Here is a 25701-nt window from a genome sequence, read left to right as displayed (position 1 = left end):
AACACTGCAGTACTGAATTGGTCAGGCAGATGTTATGGGAGGCAAATAGCCTCTCAAGTAACCAGGCTCTATGCCATGTAGGGCTTTATAGGTAACAACCAGCATGTTGAGGTATTCCCTGTTAGGAGAATGAGTGCACTCAGGGAAACATAGTGAGAGTGGTGTTGAATAACACACAACCAGCATACAGATACACTGAATAGTAAAATGTAGGTTTTACTTCCAGTAAATGGGTAAACAAAGTCCATCAAACAATCCAAAATCATACACGGTTAAAGCGGGTAGTATTCAATGCAATCAGTTCACGGATAATCCAAAAACGCAGTCCAGTATCATAAACAAAGTTCAGTAAATGGAGTTTGCTAACAGTTTGCAAGATTCACAGCAATCCAAGCAGGACGACAATCAGGCGAAAGGCAATAGGGAAAAGCAAGAAGAGAGCAAACCAGGTTTCTGGCTCCATCTTATGGCTGTCAGAGGAACCTCAGCTAATCACAATTACAGCATTCTCTTCAAGATACAACAATATTAAATAACTATCCTGGTTTATATATTGCCAACCCAACTGTTAGGTGACTATCATTCCTAACATAGCACCTTTAATTACACCCAGAAGCAAACTAGCAACAAGTGCAGCTCACAAAGCTGAGTGTTACATGAGCATACTGAAGCATGCCCACTACTGCTTTTACCACTATGTTTGGGACCAGTTGAAGCTTCCAGTGGTGCTTCAAAGGCAATCCCATGAACAGCATGTTACAGTAGTCAAGCTGCAAGCTGACTAGAGCATGACTACAGCTCACCCAATCTAGGAAAGTGTGCAATTTGCATACCAGATAGAATTGTGAAAAGGTCTTTCTAGTCCCAGGTATCACCTGCTCTTCAAGCAAGAGCTGTGAATCCAGGAAGACATCCAGATTGCATACCAATACTGAGGGGGGAAGTACTCTTGCATCCAAGGTCAAAGATGGAATATCTTAGTCTATGTAGCTCAAACACTCAGAACCACTTGGTCTTGGTAGCATACTGAGTCGCAATGGTGCAGTGGTTAGAATACAGTACTGCAGGATACTTCTGCCGACTGCCAGCTGCCAGCAGTTCAGCAGTTTGAATCTCACCAACTCAAGGTTGACTCAGCTTTCCATCCTTCCGAGGTCGTTAAAATGAGGAGCCAGATTGTTGGGGCAATATGCTGACTCTGTAAACTGCTTAGAGAGGGCTGCAAAGCAGTATGAAGCAGTATATAAATCTAAGTGCTATTGCTATTGAGTTGGAGATAATTTTTCTCCATTCCAAACTTACACAGCATCCAGGCACTGGGATTGAACATTGAGAGCCTCTCTTGATTGGCCCTGAGTCAAAAGATATAATTAGCTATTATCAGCAAATGAATGATACCAAACCTGAAACGTAGCAATTACAATTTTGAAAAAGATGAGATATTGAAAAAAATGTTTTAAGTAGAAGAGACAGAGTGTGTTAATGAAAAGGTTTGCAAAATGAGTGGTGTAAAAATATAATCATAGGAACCTTGGTGGTGCAGTGGTTAGAATGCAGTATTGCAGGCAAACTCTGCACACAGCCTGGAGTTCAATCCTGACAGGGGTCAAGGCTGACGCTGGCTTCCAAGATTGGTAAAATGAGGACCCAGATTGTTGTGGGCAATTTGCTGACATTGTAAACTTCCGAGAGAGTGCTGTAAAGTGCTACTGCTATAGTCATACATACATACAGTACATGTATCTATATTCCCTCTTTCCCCCTTTGTCTCCCACAAACCTAAAACCAGCTCTCAAACTGACTGTGAATCTTAACTTTTCTCTACTCTCAAATAAAGCAATTTGATTATGTTTCTGCTGATTTTTGAAATAGTATCTCTGATTTATGAATCCTAGGAATTTATTTTTAGCAAAATGTATTGGACTATGAATAGCATTATTATTTCAAATAAAATGGTGCACATAGTCTTGCTCTTTTTCCTGTCTCCAGGGGAATGTCATGCTGTATCCTGAGCATGGGTAGTCTACTTACTTTTTAGCTTATTTGGGGAAAATATTCTTTTCTTAGGTCCTATTCATGTTATGTCATGCAAAACAAATGCTGTATCCCCATAGATTCCAGTCATCATTGTGTGAGTTGAACATAAGGGATAGCTTGCTGACTAATTCTTCACCTGGCAGATTCCCTTCATATGTTGCTTCTTACCCTTCCTCATGATGAGAGAGAGGTTTATAATTTAGAAATGAATTGTGTGCCTGTTTAGGAATAAAAAGGCAGCATTATATAGGAAGCATAATTTTGGACGTCTGTTGTGGTCCGCCAGTGGCCAGTGGAGCTGGCAGGAGCCTCAGACAGTGAGGAGGTTGGTGAAGAACATGGGCCAGTCCTGGAGTCTGGGGAAGTGCTCTGCATCAGAGACAGATATGGGGGGCCGGGCCATCTGACAGTTATTAGCTGCCTTCTGACAGTTATGAGCTGCCTTCGGAGTCAGAGATCAGTGGGGCAGAAGAACAGCTGGTGCCTGTTCCCAGTGTGCACATGTGCAGAGCTGCCAGGAGAAGGGAACAGCTCAGTAACAAGTGTCGACTCGGGAGTAAAGCCACAGGTGGCTGGTGAATGGCCACTCCTATAGGGAATAAAGAGGAGGGAAAGGGGAGTGGTGTTTTCAAGAGACAATTAGTTCAATTCATTAGGGTTGCATTGCTTTTAGTTCTGTCCCTGACTTCTTGCCAAGTAATTTCTGCTACAAGTGTGGTGTTTGGAAGGTATCAGCCTGGCAACTCTCCAAGTCTGATAAAGTTGTGAAATATCTTGAAAGATTGTTTGCCAGGACTTTGCTGGAGAGTGAATGAGAGGAATTCACTTTAACCTAACTAAAAAGAGTTTTATCAGGACGAAGAGTAGGCTTTGTGCTTTTGGGAAGTCTAGGTCAGAACAACCTCATGGTTCCTTATCATATACCTTAATGCCAACTAAGATGCTATCAGGTCTTCCTCAAATATTATGAAGCACCAGACTAGGCAAACAGTAAATCCAGATATAGAGAACCTTTATCTAGCGGTCAATCATGAGTGGAATTACTAAATATAGACATTTCTACCTCAGATGTATCAATCTAGTAAAAGATGGTTCTCAGCCCTTTGTGTTCTCTCTCTCTCTCCAAAAATGGAACATTATGAATTTCCCAGTGCAAGTGTTAGGAAAATAATCATACTCTTTTCCTATGCAAACAGATAATAATGTGCCTCTAGAATCTACAGGAAAAATATAATTTAATATTGAATATATATCAGATAACTCTGTGTGTGTGTGAGAGAGAAAGAGAGAGGGAGGGAGGGAGGGAGGGAGAGAGAGAGAGAGAGAGAGAGCTTTTACAGGATAAACCTGAACAATATACACGCTCATGAAACTTGCAGTCACATAGTACCACTCATAGAATACAAATAGCCACTCAATGAAGTCCATAATTAAGTAAGAAAGTCCCCTTGAGAATCTTTTTAATACTGAGTCTCAATGACAAGGATTTCCTTTTTTGCTTCAGGGAGATTTTTTAAAAAAATCTCCAACTTGACAAACCAGACAGTGGTTGAAGAAAGAAAAACAATTTTTTGAGACTTAGATGGATGGGAGCAGAAAACTTCATATGCTGTTTCCTCAGCCTCCTACTTTATCTAATTAAAAGCATTCTTCAAAGAGCCCGGGGGAATGCATGGTGGCAGACAAACAATGACTTTGCTTTAGATATCCAGATTTTGTCTCTTCAATTAATTACTGCTGCTGAATAAAATAAGATTATTCCAGCACTATAAGACGATGCAGCAAAGGAGTATAGGGCATAAATTGTTTATCCTGCCCCAAATGAAGCCTCATCTGAGGTAATAAAAATAAGGTACTTACACTGTGTTTAGCAAATGAGATGGGATTGTTTTTAATCAAGATAGGATCTAATGCTGAAGTCAGAAAAGATCCACCTCTAGCAGTTTCTTCTTCTACACTGTTAAGTTTGAGCAATGAGAGGCTGAACCAGAGCATGAGTGCAACAGTACTTTATTTTACAATAAAGGGCTGACCGTGCTTGCCAAGCCTGGAACTGGCTCGCAGCAATCAGCAGCCAGTTGGACCCCGCAGCCTGCTTTTATAGCTGGCTGCTGGGGAGAACTGACCAATGGGAATGGGGGAATAACGCCCACACAAAGTGAGTGGACCTGAGTGAGAACTCCTTGAGTCCTCAGGACATAACACCCCTTCCCCCAGATGCGAACACGCATAGTCCTTGAGGTAGATGGGGGGTTTGTGTTGGCGCCCGGAGCGGCGCAACTCGGGAACATTGTCTGACTGTTCGGTATCAGTCTGTGACGGTTGAGCTGGCATAGTGTCGCCAACACTCTCTCTGGACTGGGCATCCTCGGAAACCACCGGGTTGGTTTCTGGAGTCAAACTCTCGTGGGTTGGATCCGGTTGATCAACTCTCTGGGCGCTGTTGTCCGAGTTTGGGCTGGCCGGAGCGACTGCTGGCGCAGACTGGTCACTGGGTGCGGTGTGGCTGGGTGGCGGATGGGACGGTTCCCCTTCGACTGGAGACTCTGGATTCTTGTTTGCGAGGTTGCTGAGGCGCCTTCTGAGTTGGTCTATGTGTCTCCTCCAGGCGCGACCATCCTCCAGCCTGACTCTATATGATCTCGGCCCGGTGACGCGATGACCTCGCCCGGAATCCAAAGTGGGTCCCCAGCGAAATTCCTTGCGAATATCGGCTCCTGTAACATAAAATGTCTAACCCCGAAGTGGAAGCGAGGGGAGAGTCAGGGCAGTATTGTGGGTGCAGTCTATCTAATACAGTCCTCAGGCGCCGGCCCATCAGAAGTTCCGCTGGGGACTTATTGGTGACTGCACAGGGGTTGAGTGCTGGCTCATCAGGAACCGTGAGAGTTTGTGGTGCCAGTCATCTCTGCCAAACCTAGCGAGGGCCTCTTTGGTGGTCCTGAGGGCCCTTTCAGCCAACCCATTACTCGCAGGGTGAAATGGGGCTGTGAAAATGTGGCGAATGCCTAGGTTGGCTGCAAAACGGCTGAATTCTACTGATGCGAACTGTGGGCCATTATCGGAGACCAAGGAGTCGGGTAGTCCATGGGTAACGAACAGGCGCGTTAACACATTGGTGATTGCTAGTGTGGTGGTCGTGGATAGCTGCGCCACGTCTATCCACTTGGAATAAGCGTCCCGACCACTAGGAACATCTTTCCATGCACGGGCCGGCCAGATCGATATGGATTCTAGACCAAGGGCGCTGGCGCTCTCCCATCTGGTAGGGGTGGCGATGGGGGAGCAGGACGGGATTCCTGGCAAATGCTGCAGGAACTTACCCAATTGACAATGTCCTCGTCTAGACCCGGCCACCACATCGTAGCTGCGTGCCAACGCCTTCATTCTCACAATGCCGGGTGTCCCTCGTGCAACGCTTCCAGGACTCGGGTACGCAGCGAGGTCGGGATGACCACTCAGTGCCCCACAGTAGACAACCCTGCAAACTGGACAGCTCCTGCATGCGAGTCTTAAAGGGTGCGAATTTGTTATCAACATTGCCTCCCGGCCACCCCTCCTCACCCAGTCGAGCACCTGGGCGAGCGTTTGGTCTGCCTTGGTTTTGGCGGTGATGTCAAGGGCGGTGATGGGCAGGTCCAACTGGGTGATTTCAAAAATGGCATTGACAGGAGCTGGGTCTTCAGCCGGAGCGGGTAAGGGGCAGCGACTGAGCGTCAGCGTGGGATAGAGTTTTGCCCGGGCGGTGGATAAGTTTGTATGAGTAGGCCGCTAGGAAAAGCGTCCACCTTGTCATCCGAGGGGAGAGGACTTGAGGTGTCTGTTTGTCGCCGGCCAGTAGGCCCAGGAGGGGCTTATGGTCGGTGACCAGTTCAAGAAGTGGCCAAAAGGAATTCGTGAAACTTTTTCACGGCTGCAACAGCTGCTAGGGCTTCCTTGTCTATTTGGCTGTAATTTCGCTCTGTGGCCGAGAGCGTCCTGGAGAAAAAGGCGATGGGGGCCTCGGCGCCATTGGCGAGTCGGTGACTAAGGACCGCCCCAATTCCAAAAGGGGATGCGTCTGCTGCCAGTACTAAAGGAAGGTTGGGGTCGTAATTGGATGAGCACTGCCTCTGACGTAAGTAGTGATTTGACGGCGTTAAACGCCTGGTCTTCTTTTTGTACCCCCAGTGCCACGGTGACTTTTTGTCTAGTAATCTGTGTAGGGTTCGGCTACTGAGGCTTTATGGGGCAAAAAGGATGCATAAAAGTTTAGGAGTCCCAAGAAAGCTTGTAGCTCCGTTTTGGAGGTCGGTGTGGGAGCTTGTGGATCGCCCTGACCTTGGACTCCAGGGGTGAATGCCAGAGGCGTCAATTTTATAACCCAGAAAGTCCACCTGTCTAGTGGCAATGGCGCATTTTTCTTTTTTTAACTTGAGGCCATGCTGTCTGAACCTCTCTAACACTGCTCGCACTCTCTGGAAGAGTTGGGGTCTGTCCCTGGCCGAGACCAAGATGTCGCGTCAAGTAGGGTACTACACCAGGAGGCCCTGTAAAATCCGCTCCATGAGGGATTGAAAATACCCGGGCAACACTTACGCCAAATTGGAGACGCTTGCATCGGAAGGCACCCCTGTGAGTGACGATGGTCTGAAGTTCGCTGTTTGGTTATCAACAGGGAACTGTTGATATGCTTGAGACATGTCCAATTTAGCAAAAATACTGCCCGGTTCGAATGTGTGCAATAAGTGCTGAATGACGGGCACGGGGTAGGCGCTAACTTGTAAATATTTATTGATTGTTGTCTTGTAGTCCGAGCAAATTCTCAGGCTACCATCTTTTTGAGGGTGTGACAATGGGCGTCTCCCACTTGGCGAAATCTGTTGGCTCAATGACCCCTTGTTTTAGTAGTTTATCCAATTCAGCGTCTAGTTTTGGTCGAATAGCAAATGGAACTCTACGTGGTTTTAATCTGATTGGGACTGCCTGGGGTCAACGGTGAACGAGATGGGGTTCCATTATAACACCCCAGCTCCTCGCTGAACACATCTGCGTAGAGTCAGCGAATAAGGAGTCAGTGTCTGAGGTTGAGACAGCATGGACTCCTGCAACCCTAGGCCGAGGTGGGGAAACCAATCGAGCCCCAATAAGGTGGGTAGATTGCCGTTAACTACCACTAGAGGTAGGTGGCCTTTAAAAGCTCTAAAACTGACAAAGAACTTGCCTCTGCCGATCACGGGAATGGCCTTCCCTGGTAGTCCTTCAGACCGAACTGGCATCTCTGAAGCCGGGTAGTAGATAGGCTGGGGTGGAGTCTCTTGAGGGTGTTCCACGAGATTATTGAGAGCGCTGACCCTGTGTCAACCTCCATGTGGCACGGTTTACCTTCTAGGGAAACGGAGAGAGAAATTTTACTAACAGAGTGGCAAGTACGCCTGGCAAGGCAGTGCGTGCAACAGTTTAATACTTGCCTCTGTGGTCCCAAGTGCGAGGGACGGGGTCTTTGTGCAGCGCTTTGGGGGCTTGGCAGACTCTCGCAATGTGCCCCCTCTTATGGCAGTTGTTGCAAACGGCTCCTTTAAACTTGCAGGTGGCCCTTTGATGTGATCCCCACAGGCTAGGCACAGGGTGATGTGCTTGGGTGGACCGGTGTATTCTTGTTTGGCCCCTACCTGCGACCGTCTGTCATTGGTGAGGCGATGGACATCGTTCCCATCGTTGTGGCCTTCCTCCGCTTCCACCTCTTCGGAATGGACTGGGAACGCTGCTAGCTTGGTGCTTGGGCCCTGAATTTCGGTGGCTGCGTTGTTGCTAGCTCGGCTGCTAGGGCCTCCTCTACCGCTTGCGCGAGGTTGAGGTCTTTTTTAGCTAGCAGTCGCCTCTGTAGGTTGAGATCCTGACCCCACAAACCAATTGATCGAGGAGCATGTCCTCCAGGTATGTTCCAAACCCGCAGTGCAGGGCTGCTGTTCTGAGGGCTGCCATATATTGGTTGATGGTCTCCTTACTTGATTGCTTCCTCATTCGGAACGTGAACCTCCTGGCGATTTGTGAAGGCCTGGGAGCGTAGTGGTTAGTGAGGATCTCAAGCAACTCCGGACCACGGAACGTTTTTAATTCTCTCGGCGCCACGAGTGCTGCAGCGGTATCAGTAAACGGTGGCTCCGCAGTAGATTAGAAATAGGATTTTTCCGATGCTCTCGCATCCGACAGGTCGACCGCATCGATGTAATGATTGAAACGGTTCTTACTCGATTCCCACTTCTCTTCGTCTGGTTTAAACGCCGGGAATACTGGATTGGAACTCATGGTGCTGGAACGGCTGGGCTACCTGCGGGAGAAATCTCTCTGGGACTACGAACGCTCGTGAGTTACTAGTGATATCAGCTCTGGAGAGGTTTTTTGCTACCCTCTTTCTCTCTCTCTGGGTTACCACGTTGGCTGCTAGCCGTTGGAGGTGTCTTGATTCGCGCCAAAAAAAGTGGGCGTTAGTGACTCTCTACAGCGCTGTGCTGTGATTCCTACTGGCTCAAAATTCAAATGACACCCGTTTGAATTTCGCGCCAAATGCAGAGCGGCTGCGGCTCGCAGCGCTTCACTTTCCCGTAGCGAGGCTAACAAGCGGCTACAGACGCTTCTAACTATTTGACTCAGACCGCTTTCTGGCTGGCTGCGGATCTGCGTTTGCTCTTTTGATCGCTGCTTTCGCTAGCTGACCGCTCTCTCTGGCTGCGGGTCAGCGTTTCCCTTGTTGCCAGCCGATCGCTCTCTCTGGGCTGTAGATCGGTGGCTAGTGACTCAGCGGTTGCAAGGTGCATCTGGTAGCCATCCCATCCTCGTCACCAGTGTTAAGTTTGAGCAATGAGAGGCTGAACCAGAGCATGAGTGCAACAGTACTTTATTTACAATAAAGGGCTGACCGTGCTTGCCAAGCCTGGAACTGGCTCGCAGCAATCAGCAGCCAGTTGGACCCGCAGCCTGCTTTTATAGCTGGCTGCTGGGGAGAACTGACCAATGGGAATGGGGGAATAACGCCCACACAAAGTGAGTGGACCTGAGTGAGAACTCCTTGAGTCCTCAGGACATAACATACACAACTGCAACAAAGCAGTGGATGGCAGTTGTGGCTAGAAGAGCCTTTCCACAACTTTGTGCTATGCACCAACTGTGCCCCTTTTGGGAGATTGTGAGGCCCTGTGCTCAGTCATTCATGACCTGGTCATCTTTTGTCTGGACTATTGCAACAAACTCTACATGGGATTACCATTGAAGAATATTTGGAAGTTACAATTGGCCAGAATATGGCAGCACTGACAGTTTTGGAGGCCCCTATGTGTTGAATTTGTCTTTCTTGCAGCAGAACATGATATGTAATTGGGCTGTTTGTTGCATTTATATATTTCTTCTCTTGTTTCATTAATTTGTGTTTTTAAACCACCACAAGATGGACTCGCAACTGGCTGACAAACCATACTCAACAAGTAGTCCTTAATGGGTCTAAGTCTACACGGAGGGAAGTAAGCAGTGGGGTGCCACAAGATTCTGTCTTAGGCCCAGTACTCTTCAATATCTTCATTAGCGACTTAGATGAGGGAATAAAAGGGGAACTTACCAAATTTGCAGATGATATTAAGCTGGCAGGAATAGCTAAAACCCAAGAAAATAGGCTCAAGATCCAGATGGATCTTGACAGACTAGAACATTGGGCCGTATCTAACAAAATGAAATTCAATGTAGAGAAAATTAAAGTCCTACAATTAGACAAAAAAAAGTGAGGTACTAATACCACTCTATAAAGCCTTGGTAAGACCACACCTAGAGTACTGCATCCAGTTTTGGTCACCACATTATAAAAAAGATGTTGAGACCCTAGAAAAAGTACAGAGAAGAGCAACCAGGATGATTAGGGGTCTGGAGACTAAAACATACAAAGAACAGTTGCAGGAACTGGGTTTGGCTAGTCTAATGAAGAGAAGGACCAGGGGAGACATGATAGCAGTCTTCCAATATTTGAGGGGCTGCTACAGAGAGGAAGAGGTCAAGCTATTTTCTAAAGCACCTGTAGGTCAGACAAGGAATAATGGATGGAAACTGAACAAGGAGAGATTTAACCTAGAAATAAGGAGAAACTTTCTGACAGTGAGAACAATCAATCAATGGAACACTTTGCCCTTGGAAGTTGTGGGAGTGCCATCACTTGAGACATTCAAGAAGAGATTGGACTGCCATTTGTCAGAAATGGTGTAGGGTCTCCCACTTGGGGGGGGGGGGTTGAACTAGATGACCTACAAGGTCCCTTCCAACTCTGATTATCTGTAAGTTTAAACACATTACTATATTCAGGCCTGTAGGCCCCACAGAGTTAGTTAATAGAGTGGCATATAATTCTAGCAAATAAATTAATACCGAACATTGCTTTTGTCATATCTCTTAATCTCCTAAATAAAGATGTATATTTCTCCATTCTTTAGTCGTAAATATATATTCAGCCCTCAGTGCAGTAAGATAGTTTTTCCAAAAGTATTTAGTCCATGAGAATTCAAAACAATTTTGCCCCTTTTCTGTTGATTGTTTTTCCTTCTTCTTTTTTTTACAAAAAGCATCTGAAATACATGTTCCTTTGTAGAAGCCACGTCAATATAACCCCTCTTGAATCCCGTTCCTATTGATTCAGACTCCTTGAAATACAAATGGTTTGTGTATTTCCAAGACAAGAGAGATAAACATGGTGTTATTTGATTTATCTTTTGCATATTGGTTGCTCTGTCAGTCAGATTTCAAAGTTCTTATACCATTAGATGAAAAAAAAACCCTCCAAAATTATTCTTTGTCAAGAAATGAAACAAAGAAATTACCACATCTAAAAGCATGTGCAGTGCCACTGTGATAAAAAAAAAAGAAGCCAGACAAAAACCAAAATGCAGAGCAATATTATCCTTTGCCTTTTTCTGTGTGCTGTTGCTTACTTGATCTCCTAAGGATACTTTGATCTACTGAACTACTATAGCTGAAAAGCAGGATGTACCTCTCTGTAGCATATATGTTTTATTTCTCTGATGCTGTAGTTTCAATTACATCTCCAGATGCTTGGGAAGATGGACTGCAAATGACTCAAGGGTTTCTGGTAAAAATTAATAGCAATGCCCTTATAGGCCCAGGGTTAGGCAGATTACTTTTTTTAACCAGGGACGGCTTAAGATCCACTAATAGGACAAATGTTTTTGTACACAAAGAAACTGGTGCTGTGCTTCTTATGTTCAGGTAAAAGTACTCAGGTAGTGGTCCTCAACTTACAGCTTCATTTAGTGACCATTCAAAGTCACAGTGGCACTAGAAAAAGCCATTTTTCACGCTTGCAACCTTTGTAGCATCCCCATACTCATGTGATAAAAATTCAGATGCTTGGCAACTGGTTCGTTTTTCTGACCGTGGCTGTCTCCCAAAGTCACGTGATCACCTCTTGCAACCTTCTGACAAGCCCAATCGATGGGGAAGCCAGATTCACTTAACAACCGTGTTGCTAACTTTAACAACTGCAGTGATTCACTTAATAACTGCAGCAAGAAAGGTTGTAAAATGGGGCAAAACTCACTTAACGATAGAAATGTTGGGTTCCATTGTGGTCATAAGTCAAGGACTACCTGTACAAGTAACAAGGCTGGCGTTTGGAAAGCAACAGCCTCCCCAGCATAATGAGGTAATCAACCAATCAATTGCTGCAACTAAGTAGTTGCCCCAGGACATGGGTGTCAAACTCACCACGTCACTTTGCCGTCACGTGACATTTCATGATGTTTCTCCCGTTTGCAGAGCTGGGGTGGGCATGGCCTGTATATGACACATCCAGCCCGTGGGTGGCCAGTTTGACACCCCTGCACCAGGAGATCTGATGCAAATACATGTCATTTGGGTGATTATGTCATCAAATGCATATCATTTGTCCTTCCTGACTGTTTCTGAGAGATATATTGTATACCATACAGGGCAAACAGGGTGAGCCGTATAAATTACAATGTTATCTTAAAAAGAAATGGAAAACTGAGGAAACAAGGAAACTGAGCTGTATGCAGTTTTGTTTTACGCATCCTGAGAGCAAAAGGTATGAAGGCAAAAGCAGAAAGATCAGAAGCAAAAAGACAGGTCAGTTGCAAGAACAATGCCCAGCTGCCAACCACTTCTAACTCTGAGAAATAAGACACTCACAACTCATCACAATATTATCCAGGAGAAACAGATGTAAGGTTTGAACTATATATGAGACTTGAGTTTAAAATGTGCTATAGCTGGGATGATGATGGTGATGATTACTATTATTAGCATTTCAAGTACTGTATCTCCAATAGAAGTATCTTTATTATGATGATTATTAGTATTTCAAGTATCGCCAGTAAGAATATCTTATTATAGCTGTGACCTTAAATCAATGGCTGCAAATTTTCTGGTTTACCAATTGTGAAGATGGATGGAAGAGATGAATGCTTCTTTAGCTCTGGGGTATCTCAATTAGGCAACAATTGAGCTTTCCCTCACTTCTTTATTTTCAGTAGAATTTCAATACTTCAGCTAAACATGCCTAAATATGCCTTATTAAAGTCAACCTAATACCCAGAATGTCTCCAGGTCAAGATGGCAGCCACAATGCTGCATTCCACAGGAAAGAGAGGAAACAGCCAGAGCTTTGATCATATTATTATGGCTGCCATTTTGACTTTTTTTTAAAAAAAAAAATCACAACTTGCAGATCTGCTGCTGCTGTTCTTTCTCCTCCCCCTCCCTTCAAGAACTAATAATTAACTCAGGTGTTTCTTACCTTCCCATCTCCCCACAACTTCTGCAAATTTAAGGGGGCTGAGAGGCCTTTTGGTAACATACACAGATAACTTCCCTAAGAAGGCCTCCCCATTGCAAGATATCATCTTTCTGCGGGAAATAGAAGAGGCACAGGAGATGTAGATCTCAGGTTGCTTGGAGGATGGGTGTAGGTCCAATGCCCAAAACTCAGCCTGACCCTCATCAGAAACAAACACAGTAAAAACAGATAAAACCCCTAAATATGGGCTTTTGCAAACTGGACCGATTAAGCTATATAATACCCTTGCTTTAGGCAAAAGTTTTAAGTTGAATAGAGAGACCCCGCCCCCTGATTTGACCCAACTCAAACTGGGCTTTTTTTCAAATGAGCAAAATCTGATCAGTAAACACCCAATATTTTTGCAGCCTTAACAGCTTTAAAATGGCTGTTGTCTTTTGTTGTCTTATCTAGTCTCTTTTCAAAGTATTTCTGTTCAAACTTTCATTAGTGTTCTCCCATAATTCCAACTCATAAACAGAATAAATTAAACTGAAAATGATTAAATTCTCATTTTGAAAATGGGGAACTCTTTATTGGTGATAACCTTCTAGCAAATGTGTTACATTACCTCTAATATTCTTGTTTAGTCACAGAGAATGCAAAATGTTTTTTATCAAATAATAATGCACTGAAGCTGATAACTTTGTTTCATTTGCTTATTTAAATAATTTGTATGGCCACACATTTCATTGCTGCATTTTTTTTCTTAGAAAACTGAACCAGAAGCTCATGGGATGGGGGGGGGGTACATATTTTCTCAAGTCCTATTCTAATAGTTCTGAAAGGTTAAGATGACTTTTTTTGCAAAGGTTTTAAAGTGGTTGGAGACCTCCATGGAAGAAATGGCAAATTTAAGAACAGAGCAGACAACCATGATAAAGAGTTTGTGAGTAGAACATCTCTTTGTAATTCCTCTGCGGACATGGAAAGGACTTGAGACTTCCCATCCAGATCATTTCAAGAGATGGTGATAAGTTATGAAAATAGTTTATACCTTTTGTGTATACCCTGAATCAGTATTTAATTCATCTTCAGTGTTATTTAATTGATGGAAAGATGCTACAGCTATTCTATCTATCAAAATTCCACTTCATTTAGAATAATTCAGATTTGTCCTAAAGGATCTGGATCTGTATATACCCATTTTGATTTTGATTTGTGTATACACATATTGATTTAAATTTGGATGAGACACATTGATTAAAAATTGTACATAAAATATTGTTAGAAAATGCTGTATTAGTCTACAGAGTTAAAAACCACAAAGAGATGATAGCTCACTTTATTTGGTACCTAAATTGGCTTGACTGATGTGGGAGTTTAATACATAGGGATGGGACAGAAAACATAAGACAGTAATGCAGTTTACTGGGAGAGAAATTACAATACCTTACCAATTTACAACAATTTCAGACACACGGTTAGAGGCAACATCTTATACTCTTCCTCTAATGTGATATATACCATTATCTGCCAAAACTAACAGTTTGGATTCTGCAGGAGAAAAACAAGCCAGAGTTTGTGCAAAAGATTTAATGGAAACAATTTTAATATCAGGACTCAAAACAAGGATGAATTCAGAACATCTCAATTTCTCAGGACAATCCATTATTGAGCTCTGTTCATTTGTTTGTTTATATTAAGAATTTTCATATAATAAAAGACAAATCCCAAAAGAAGGAAAGAAAAACAAAAAGTTGCAAGAAAGGAAAAGGAAAACTAAAGTTAAGAAATATATAAATAACTTCTAGCCTTCTTTCAACAGATTACAATCTTATTGTTCCTTCTCCCTCTTAAATATTTTGCAAATTCCCTCAATCCCTCCTTTAGTTCTGCATCCTTCCAAGTCATAAATCATCCATTTTATTTTTTTTCTTCTTGCAGCAATAAGTTCATACAAGATTTCCAGCCTTTCAAAAAAGTGTTTGTTGTTAGTTCTCTAACTAAATCAGTTTTGCCAATTCTGCAAATTCTGACATTTTCACAATCCATTCCTCCACTACGGAACTTTCATTATTGACAGTCCATTATAAATTTTGAAATAGCCCTTTTGGAATAAAGAAACTTTCCCAGCAAATTGAGTGTGAGACTGGTGAACTTTATATCAAGAGATAGCAGGCTATCTCGGAAGGCCCGAACAAACACAATGTGTTTCTTTTTAAGATATTACCAGTTACTTGATAAGAGGTTTGTAACTTGTTTCCCCCCAAGAAATTCATATTTAAACATAAGCAAAATAAAATCATCTTCCTTCTCTAACACAACTGATAGACTGTTTTAGCCGCTTAAACAGTGATTATTAGTGTATCAGTTTATACTTAGTGCATCAGTTTATATATTAATGTGACCTGCATCAATAATTAAGTAACACTAGTGTTATATATAAAGGTAAAAGTTCCCCTCACACATATGTGCTACTCATTTCTGGCTCTAGGGGGCAGTGCTCATCTCCATTTAAAAGCCGAAGAAGTCTCCTGGTCATGTAACATGACTAAACACCGAAGGCACATGGAACGCTGTTACCTTCCCACCATTTTTATATGCTTTCAAACTGCTAGGTTGGCAGAAGCTGGGACAAGTAGCAGGAGCTCACTCCATTACATGGTGCTAGGGATTTGAACCGTTGAACTGCCAACCTTTCTGATTGACAAGCTCAGAGTCTTAACCACTGAGTCACCGCATATTTTTTAGTGTTATATATACCTGCCTATATATCCCAATAATGTGAGACAATCACCTAAGAAAAGAGCAAACTATGGCATGTATAGTATATAGTATGTATAAATGTTAACTATAATAGGATTTTGAACTTATAGGCTAAAAGTAATAGAGTTTCTGATGCAACATGGGAAGAAAATCTAGAAGTCACATTTCAACCCACACACATATTTCCATTTCAGCTAAATGGCCTTGAAAGTGGTTTCTTTTAAGTAGTTTCCACACAAAAAACCCTGCTTTACCCCTTCACTAAACAACATCAGTTAAACAAAGGAATTACAATAATAAGGAATTGAGGATCTAGCAGAATTTGTAGAACTGTGAAATATCAATATCGCCTTTAGAGGAAACACCCCCTCTTTCTATTTTACATTGATGGTGTAAATGAAGAGATGATTGCCATGGGAAGCCTAGCATTACATGTTGCTGGTTTCCAGAAACCTGACAGCAGAGAATCGCAGTTCAGAGAAAATAACCTTCCTGTACATTAAGGCTCCATGCTGCAGAGAAATTCTGCTATAAGCATAGAAGTCTTGTTTATGTCTCTCCCAATAATGGGAAAGTTTACTCGCATCCTTCCCGTGTTTTATTGAACACACAGAATTAACACCTGGACAAGCTATGAAGAGTGTTTTAAAAAGTGGAAACATGCAAACTTCACCCAGCCTTCCTCCGTTTCTCCTTCAAATGAGACTACTGAATTTGGTATAGCAGTTAAGGCACCAGGCTCAAAACCAGGAGATTGTGAATTCTTTCCTTCTTGCACTGGAGAGAAATATAAATATGGTTTTCTCTGAACCGTGGTGGGGTCAATAATAAAAAGCAAGAGTCAATTATTTTGACTTAGAAGGACATTTATTGTAGAAGAAGGAATACAGAACCTGGAGGCAGAGTGAAAAGGGGAATCAGCTAGAATCTCTGTGTAGCCACAAACAAATAAAGTCCAACCCCCTTTGAATTTATCCAACCGGTTGCTAGTTGGAAAGATTCCTTTGCCTAGGCTTTTGGCAATAAATCAATTCAATTGAAACTTCAGGTGTGGTTTATTCATTTTTACAAAACAAATTCATCCCTTCATCATTTGGCTTATTCATTAAATCAGTCCTGTCAGTGAAGATCTAACATACTGAGACAAAGAAATGATTTACCTGCATTGTCGGCAGTTCTGCTGATCAGACCTGGTGAGCATCAAGTCCTGTCTGACCTATTTTAGCTAATGTATTGGCCATGGTTGGGCAGTGGGTCTGGCATGTTGGTAAATCCCAGTGTCAGAAGGATTAGACCTCTCATTTTCTGTTTGTTTCCAAGCAAGGAAATTAATAAAACTCATCAGTTGATTAGTAGAGGTCAAAGAATATATATTTACTTAATCCAAATTTCTCAACCAACTTGGGTGGATGCCCACAAATAGTCTATCTTTTTATGTCCCTTTTATGGATGCTTTTTGGTTTAAAATTTTAACCAGTTCCTCCTCTATCAGCACTTCTTCCTCCTGTACAATCTTTCCTTCCTTTTACATTCTGTGAAAACAGATATTTCCTTATCCTACAATTACGACAAACTTCCTTATTTATAGTTAACAGTTGTCTCGTTATCTAGAGCTAAAACAATGGGCATTTTATCTTCCCTGTACATGTGTTGTTCTATATATAAGATATATGTCTTCCTTTACATAGATTTTGCTACAGGATATATTCACTTGTTTATGCTGACAGGAACCAGCATTGCTATCTTCCCTTATTGTAAAATATTACAATGCCAGTACGTAGGTTTTGTCTTTATGTTTTAATGAAAATTTTAAGGGTTAGGAGTTATTATGGTTTTTCCCCTTTTCTGCTGAAGTTATTCTATTTTGTTATTGTTAACTGCCCAGAGTTATTTATTTAAGATAGGCATAAACAAATTACCCATGGTGCCTGTCTCCCCCTTTTTTCCCCATGACTCACAGCATTTAATAAATGTTGATACCTTTCCCTGGAATCTATACAACATTTGTCCCAGGAAGAAAAGAATCCATTCAAATAGTCCTCAGCATGCCCAGATACTGTTTGAAATCAGACTATCTGAATTCATTTCTGCATTGTCATGGCACCTTCACTTGTGCTCCATCTGTAAAATCAGTTGTCTATATTTGCAGTATTTATGAGTCACTGGATGGATCTGGAAGACACCTTCAAACCATTTTTCTCCTTGAGCTTCAGATTCCCAAAGATTTTTTTGAGGAGACCAAATTGCTTTCTTTGCTACCTAGTTCCTAGATGGTATTAGGATTGCAGAGGATTTGAAGGCTGAAGTGGATTGAGCAATGCTGCAAATGACTGGCGCCAGAGAAAGAATTGTCCTGTTCCATCTGGATTTAAGGGGAAAATTTGAAGACGTGAACTGCCCTATGCTTATTTTAATGTGTTTCTCATAAGGGGAAGAATATGTAGTCAACCATCATGACATATGAGACCTCTAGGGCCAGTAAATGGTGCTTCAGTAGACTCTAGTATCCCTGTTAGGAATATAAATCACCTAACAGGTATTTGGGTTAGAAATATATAAACCAGGATAAACATTTTAAAACTGTATCTTTAAGAAAATGCAAAACTGTAATTAGGTGTGGTTTCTCAAACAGCCATAAGATGGAGCCAGAAACCTGGTTTGTTTTCATCTTAGTCTCAGAAGAGAGTGTGATTAAGTCTCCGTTTCCTTCTGTTGGAGAGTATTGCCATTCCATTTTTCCTAATTGACTGATATTCCTGGATTTAAAGTAAGACTGATACTGAACTGTTTTTGGCACTGGACTTTGTTACTGGATTACCCCTGGATTGAAAACTGACTGATCTTACCTTTGAATGACTTTGGATTGCTTGTTTGGACTTTGCTTAACATTTCTGGAAGTAAAAACCTACATTTATTGTACAGTGTGTGCTGTATGTGTATTATTCAAACACTACTCTCAAATATGTCTCCCTGTATGCGCTCATTCTCCTAACGGGGAATTACCTCAACAATCCCAATTGTGACCTAAATTTTGCAGACAGCAATGAAATTGAATTGTGAATTTGTATCTGCAGTCATAAGGCTGTATAAAATGTTTCTTCTCTTATATCAACATGTTTACTCTTGGTAGGAAGATGCTATTCTGCATTTGCATTCTTATATATGAATGGGATTGCATCTGTATTGAAGTGTATGTGAAGCCATGCAGGCCAAAACTCCAGATCAGAACTCATGTGTTTATGTGCAAAATAATTCACCATTATTTATCTCATTCAATTTCTCTATAATGTATTTTGCTATTATTTGTTGCAGCTTCTTTTGAAATTTCCAAGCACCATTAGAACCAAATCAGCCATTCTATAGCCTTACACACTGTGAAATGCAAATGATTTTACTCAAAGACCTTACAGAATGAAGATATGCTAGTATTAATCTAGCCTGAATAGGATGGTAGATAATAAAGTCAAGTTAATATACACATTGACTAAAAATAACCTTAATACTGTGACTTTCACACATAATACAAAATCGCCTGGATGAATTCATTTAAAAAAATGATGACCAATAAATATATTTCTTCCCCCTGCACAGTATATCTTAAAAATATGTACACACAAACAAAGCTTGAATGGGTCCATATGTTGTATGTGCCTTCTAGTAGGTAGGATATGTTTCTTAGTATCTTGCAAGATCATTTCTAGATTATATAGTTCCTAGCTTGTATAGAATAACATGAGCACACTTGGAATAAAATTGGACTTTGGCTGTGTTTGAGACTTATTTGTGTCAGTTCTTCAAAGCAGGCCTGGTCAAGAAACAGATTCCACAAGAAATACTGAAACTCTCTTTATAAAGGCTTTCATAATGGAATCTTGAAAATCTGACAGTGTCCACTCCACCTTGCTTATACCAAAGGGAATTAAGGCAAAGTCATTTTAAATTTCTTTCTAGTGTTATCTTCTTCTCCTGGATTTACATCATATTTTGTTAAGTATCACATGCCTTCTCCAAGGTCATCCCTGTGTATCTCTATACCTTGCCAAATGTGCCCGACCTAACCAGCATGCCTTTATTGTTAGCTGAGAATGATGCTGGTAATTTAGTCTATACATTCTCTATAAATTACAAAGCAAATGTTTGAGAGTATTGCTTGACTAAAACCATTATGGTCAACAGAAATCAATGCTTGTGGGTCTATCTGGTGACAGCCATGGCCCATAAAATATTGCATCTTGAAACATAAGAGGAATAAATAGTAAACTTTTTTTAAAAAAAAAGGATGAATCTGAACCAAAGAAGAATAAGGTGACTAGATCATTGAAAATGTGATATATTTAGAGATCCCTAGCTGAAAAAATCCAATGGGGATGGGCAGCATCTGGAAACATTTACATCTTTGGAAATATATAAATGTTTCAGAAAATACTGATAGGACCACTGCTGGAAATGGTTTACTGGATGGATAAAAAAAAAAGAAGGGAAAGGGGCCATGAAAAATGTGCATGTCAACAAAATGATTTAAACTATATAATATGTGCTGTAAGTGTTCCCATGGCACTGCTAGTAAGCTCCAAGCCATGATGAAGGAGCTAAAATGTTTGGCAGGAAATAAAAACATAGAGTAGCATAACAGAAAAGAATGAAACAGAAATTATCAGTGGACTATTTCATTCCTAGATACAAACTTCATAGGAAAGTAAAGAAATTTAGAGCTGATCTTGGGGAAAGTATGAAGAACCATTTAGAGAGGAAAGAAGAAATGAGTCATTAAGGGAGATTCAGACAGTATAGAAGGAGTGAGAAAGAAACTCAGAATAACCCTGTCTTGATTTTGTTCAGTTTAAGATAGTACAGAAAAAAAAATGGACAAGCTTTCAAGATTCTGTTGATATATCCTACAACATAAAATAACATTCCTGAAATCTTGCAGTATCCGTTTCTTGATTTGGCGTATCTTGCCTGGGTGAAACAGGTGAAAGTAAAGCAGCAAAAGTGTTGGTCTGTATATTAAGAATGATATAAAATCTAGCACACTGGAAAACTTGATTCCTCCACAGAATGATTATGGATGACCATATCTGTCCACAATCAAAAAATATGTTTGCTGGGGATGGAACAAAAAGTTTAGTACAAAAGTACATTGAAAGTGGTCTGTGAATATAAGGATATCTGCTGTTCAGCTATTTTAGGACCCAAAGAATTGGACTGGAGTCCTACCATGCAGCTGAAGATTAAGCAGTTTTGTACTGGCAGTGAATCTGATTTCATTCTCCTTGCTGGGGGCAGCAACATCTGGTGTATATGGCTGGATCAACTTCTTTTTTGACAGGGGTGATAGTGACCTGGGAATGACCAGAGCTTATTCCAGATGGCCGTGAAGTCTGGTCCTGGCCAAGACAAAGGTTGTAATGCTCTGCTGGTAGAGTTGGGTTCTAAGGATCAGGTGAGACTGGCAATTTGTACCAGCTTCCCTGCCACGTAGCAATCTCCTGACTCAAGCTGCTGGAAACACATGCAGTGAAGGTTCCCAGATTGGTTCTGGTGGATTTTTAATTTTGTCTCTCTGAACTCAGGTTCAAAGGCCATCTTGGCAACCATGGACACATCTCTGAGCTCTCTGACACCTGGGTGGGTCTATGACAATTAACCATGGCCAACTCACCATGGTCACTTGCCCCAGCCAACTCGCTGCAGGACAACTCACTACGGAACAAGAGTTACACTACTATCAAAGAGATGGTGGAATAGAACCATTAAAGAAAGGTTGCAAGAGGACGGACAGGATGAAATGTGAATGGCAAAAAATAAAATATTTTTATTTATTTTAAATAATTAAATAGAATTGTTAAATTGTGCTACAGTGAGTTGTCCTGTGGTGAATTGGCCATGGTGAGTAATCCTGCAGCAAGTTGACCATGGTGAGTTGGCTGCAGTGAGTTGGCTATGGCAAGTTGTGTCATTCCCCACCTGGCAGGAGTACTGTGTTTCTAACCATGTTTTTATTGATTGTTATGAGTTGTCTAAAATATGAGATAAACAGCCATATAAGTCCTGCAAATAAATAAATAAAATCTCCCTGTCCCTGGTCCTGTGATATGTCTAGATCAGACATATCTAAACTGGATGAGTGGTGAATATAACAACAAATGCAATACAATTTAAGTATAAAATAACAAACTCATTCTCAAGCTTAGGGTTGGGGAAGTAATTGAGGCCATATTTTGGGAACATGGTATCAGCAGCAGCCACCTGTGTTTTAGTTGGTCTTGATATCATTTCTGTATATACTTATATTGTGTTTTTAAATCTTTGTTAGCTACCCAGAGTTGTATTAGTAAGATGGGCAGCCACATAAATCTATTAAATAAAATAAAAAATAAAATAAAAAATACCCCAACTGCTTATTATCCATTGATGGGGGCCTGATATGGCAGAAGCTTGCTGATTGACAAAAGCATCATTGCAGTGTCACGACACAATTCCACCCTTTTCAACACAATGCCACTACAAAGGAGCCAGGACTTGCACCATGATGCTACAATACTGTTGTTATTATTCTGCACCCCATCTTCCACAGACCCCACTGGGCTCTGAGCTGTCTGTAACTTGCACTACAAAAATATAATGGGTAACTCAGTGAAGTTATCCATTTAGTGAACAACTGTGGAAAAGGCAAATTGCATGCCTGAATTATTAAGAAAAAGGCTGAAAACTGCTGACACTGTAATGCCTTCATACAAATCAGCAATTATTTCCACATCAGGAAACGACATTTACCTCTAGTTACCATATTCAAGAAAGGTTCTAATGGAACTGGAAAAAGGACAAACAAGGGGAATGGAAATGATCGGGAGACTTACTTTACTAGGAAGGAAGAGTCAAAATGTTTTGAAACCCTTCAGCTTAAGAAAAAGGAACTAAGGTCAAAGTGTAAAATAATAGGGTATGGCATGGAAAAAAATTAACAGGAAGAAAATTCCTGTCTCAGAATGGGTTTGGTCATCCAACACAATTGATTGGGATTGGAAGAACAGAGAAAATAATGTGTTTCTTCTAAGTGTAAGGTTCAGCTATAATTTAAGATCCCGATATGCCCAAAATGAACTTAAGCAGAGGTTTTGAAGAACAAAATCTAACTTTTATTGATCAATAGATATCACAGATATGTGAGGAAAGTTACAAAGCATATAGGCGAAAGTAACTCTTCTTATACCTTAAGATTCTTTTAGAAGTAGAGTATTTGCATTGTAAAACACTCTAAGTTAGATTTACATCTTTCCTGCAAAAAGACAAATGTCCTCCTGGCACTTGTTTATCTTTCAGTATCCTTTCTCCTATTGTCTGTTAATCGATCACAACTGACCATTTAAGAGGGCTATTAACAGCCTACTTCAAAAGGTGTATATTGCTCCAGATGTAGGGAGTTACGTTCCTAGGGAGTACATTCCATTTAGATTGATTTAGATGGGATAATCATGTGTCTTCATATGAGAGAGATGTAACTAATTGCAGGTTAGTTTTACAACACAAAGGTTAGAGAAATATTTTCCACAACAGCAAGATGCCTATAGAGATAAATACTTCTATATACATAGGAAAACAACTATCTAACATCAACATAAGACATGCTTATAGAATAACTCTCTACTCTCTCTATAATATTATTTATTTATTTCCTTTATTTATTACCCTAACATTAGGCATATGAAATCTGGATGAACAAATCTAGACAACCATTAGAAGGTGACAAACAGGTATAGAAACCTAACTCCATGGTGCCATCTAGCAGTGTAGATTTAAAAGAGGACTGAATAAATTGCTGCCTTCTAATGGCCATATAGCTTTAAAGGGGAATTGAATCAACTCATAAAATTCACTTCATAGTGTTAAACTTTAATTCAGTACCACCTAACAACTAAAACCATATGACTTCATGAATCAGAAGGCCCAACTTTTATCAATTGTATGTCCCACAAATGCCATGGGGGCACAGTGGTTAGAATGCAGTACTGCAAGCTAACACCCATGAATTCGATCCTGACTGGCTCAATAACTCAAGTTGACTCAGCCTTCCATCCTTCCAAGGTCAGCTAAATAAGCACCCAGATTGTTGGGAACATATGCTGACATCTGTAAACTGTTCAGACACTGCTGTAAAGCACCATGTATATAAGTCTAACTGCTATTGCTATTGCTATTGCAGTTCAGTTCAGTTTTCATTTTCAAGCATTTCCAGTTGATTTGGCTATTGCTACAGGATCTTGGAAGTCAGCATTCACAGTCCTTTATTGAAGCAGTTACTATTAAAGCATAAGCCAAAATGCATGTCCTTGAAGCTTCTTTCGATTTATGCTAAGATCTTTTGCACAAATAAGGAGCCTGTACTATAGGGATTCCACAATCGACAATTAGAATACTGAGTGTGTTAGTGTAATAGATATGATGAAAAACTTTAGACTGCCTGAAGAGGAGTTCCAAACCATTTGACTCCAAGGCAGCTGCCTTTCTGGCTGGGAAATGCTGGGCGCCCTGGCTCTATGTCTGTGTCCGATGCTGAGCATTCATCATAGCCTTCCCCAGGTTCCAGAATTGGCCTAAGTTCTCCCCCAACCTCTTCATCATCCGAGTCTGCCACCAGCTCAGCTGGCAGTCGGTGTGCCACAATACCTGCCAGCCTCTTCAAGATAGGCCAGGTCATGGAACAGACCACACAAAGACTACTGCTACTCAACTTTATTGTGACAGGTTATAATAACAGATTCTTGCAAGCCTGCCAGACTATCCTTCTGCCCGTCTTATGATATATCAAACAAAGTCAAGGTGATGTTATTGTGCATTTCTTTCTCACACTTTCTTCTTTCCCAGGACTGAGTTGCTGTTTACTTAATATTTATTGCATGCCTTCTTCAAGGTTATCTCCAAAACTGTCTTCAGAGCCTGAATATACTACTTGTATAACACTATCTGTCTCTCTGGCTAGTTACTCTGAATGCAAGAGATAAAGCTGCTTATCTGTCCATAATTAGAGGTTAGAGTTGTTTTTAATTAGACTGGTGGAGAGAGTGAGGGAAACTTCCCCTTACAGTGGAAAGTTTGACAGCTGGCATGGTTAAAGTGATTGGAATAGATGGAAAAGACCAGGCTCTGATGGATTCCCTGGGAGATTTGTTTCCCAAACTCCGCACTCACTTCCCAAGTATATACAAAAACTGCTTGCATAGAAGCAAAGCAAAATGTGGACCTTCAACTTATACTGGTAATTAATTACAAATGCTAAAGTGTTTTCCCACACACACACACACAGAATTTTTCTTACAAAACAGAATTTTTTATTGTAATGTGAGTCTTTAACTGTGCTAATAATTGTCTTAAGGAAAAGATCTTTCCACACCCCACCATTGAAGTCTGAACTCTTTGATTGTAGATAACATTACCAGCTAGCTATCTTTGTAAAACACAACTCCTTTACTTTGAATAACTTTCTGGATGCAGCCTTTCTCGCTATAGTAGTTACAGGCCATAGAAAAGTTGTGCCAGTTGATTTTGCAAGACTGGTTCAATCATGTGACAAATGCAGGGGGAAAGAAAATGATGTAGCTAACATGGACTGCTATGTGCCTAAGATACTCAGGAATGCCTCCCAAGTATATGGGAATTCGGGAAGAATGACATAAAGGAGGCATGCTACATGTCCCGTTGGTTTGGGAGTTTCAATTCATTGGATCTAAGAGGGTCTTCTTAGCTGCTGCCCCTGCCTGATGATAAATTTTACCCCAGAGGCAAGACGAGCCCCCACTCTTCTGATTTTCCAGACTAATATTAAGACCTGGCTTTGCTAATTAGAACCAGAGTATAAAAGTATGCTGTAGTTCTGAAGATGGCTGAATATGTTCCTGTTGCCTTGTTAACCAACTTGCTTTTGAATTTTAACCTTGTCTGTTTTAGATTGTTTTTAAACTCTAAAAGCTATGCTTTTAGTCATATATTTATATGGTATTACGTCATTGTAAACTACCCAGAGTCACTTAAGTGAGATGGGCAGTATAGAAATTAGATAGATAGATAGATAGATAGATAGATAGATAGATAGATAGATAGATAGATAGATAGAGAGAGATAAAGAGATA

Source organism: Pseudonaja textilis, chromosome 1, assembly GCF_049901715.1.
Source record: "Pseudonaja textilis isolate UNSWEBS1 chromosome 1, rPseTex1.2, whole genome shotgun sequence".
Taxonomy (NCBI): Eukaryota; Metazoa; Chordata; class Lepidosauria; order Squamata; family Elapidae; genus Pseudonaja; species Pseudonaja textilis.
Note: the sequence above shows the minus strand (reverse complement) of the source record.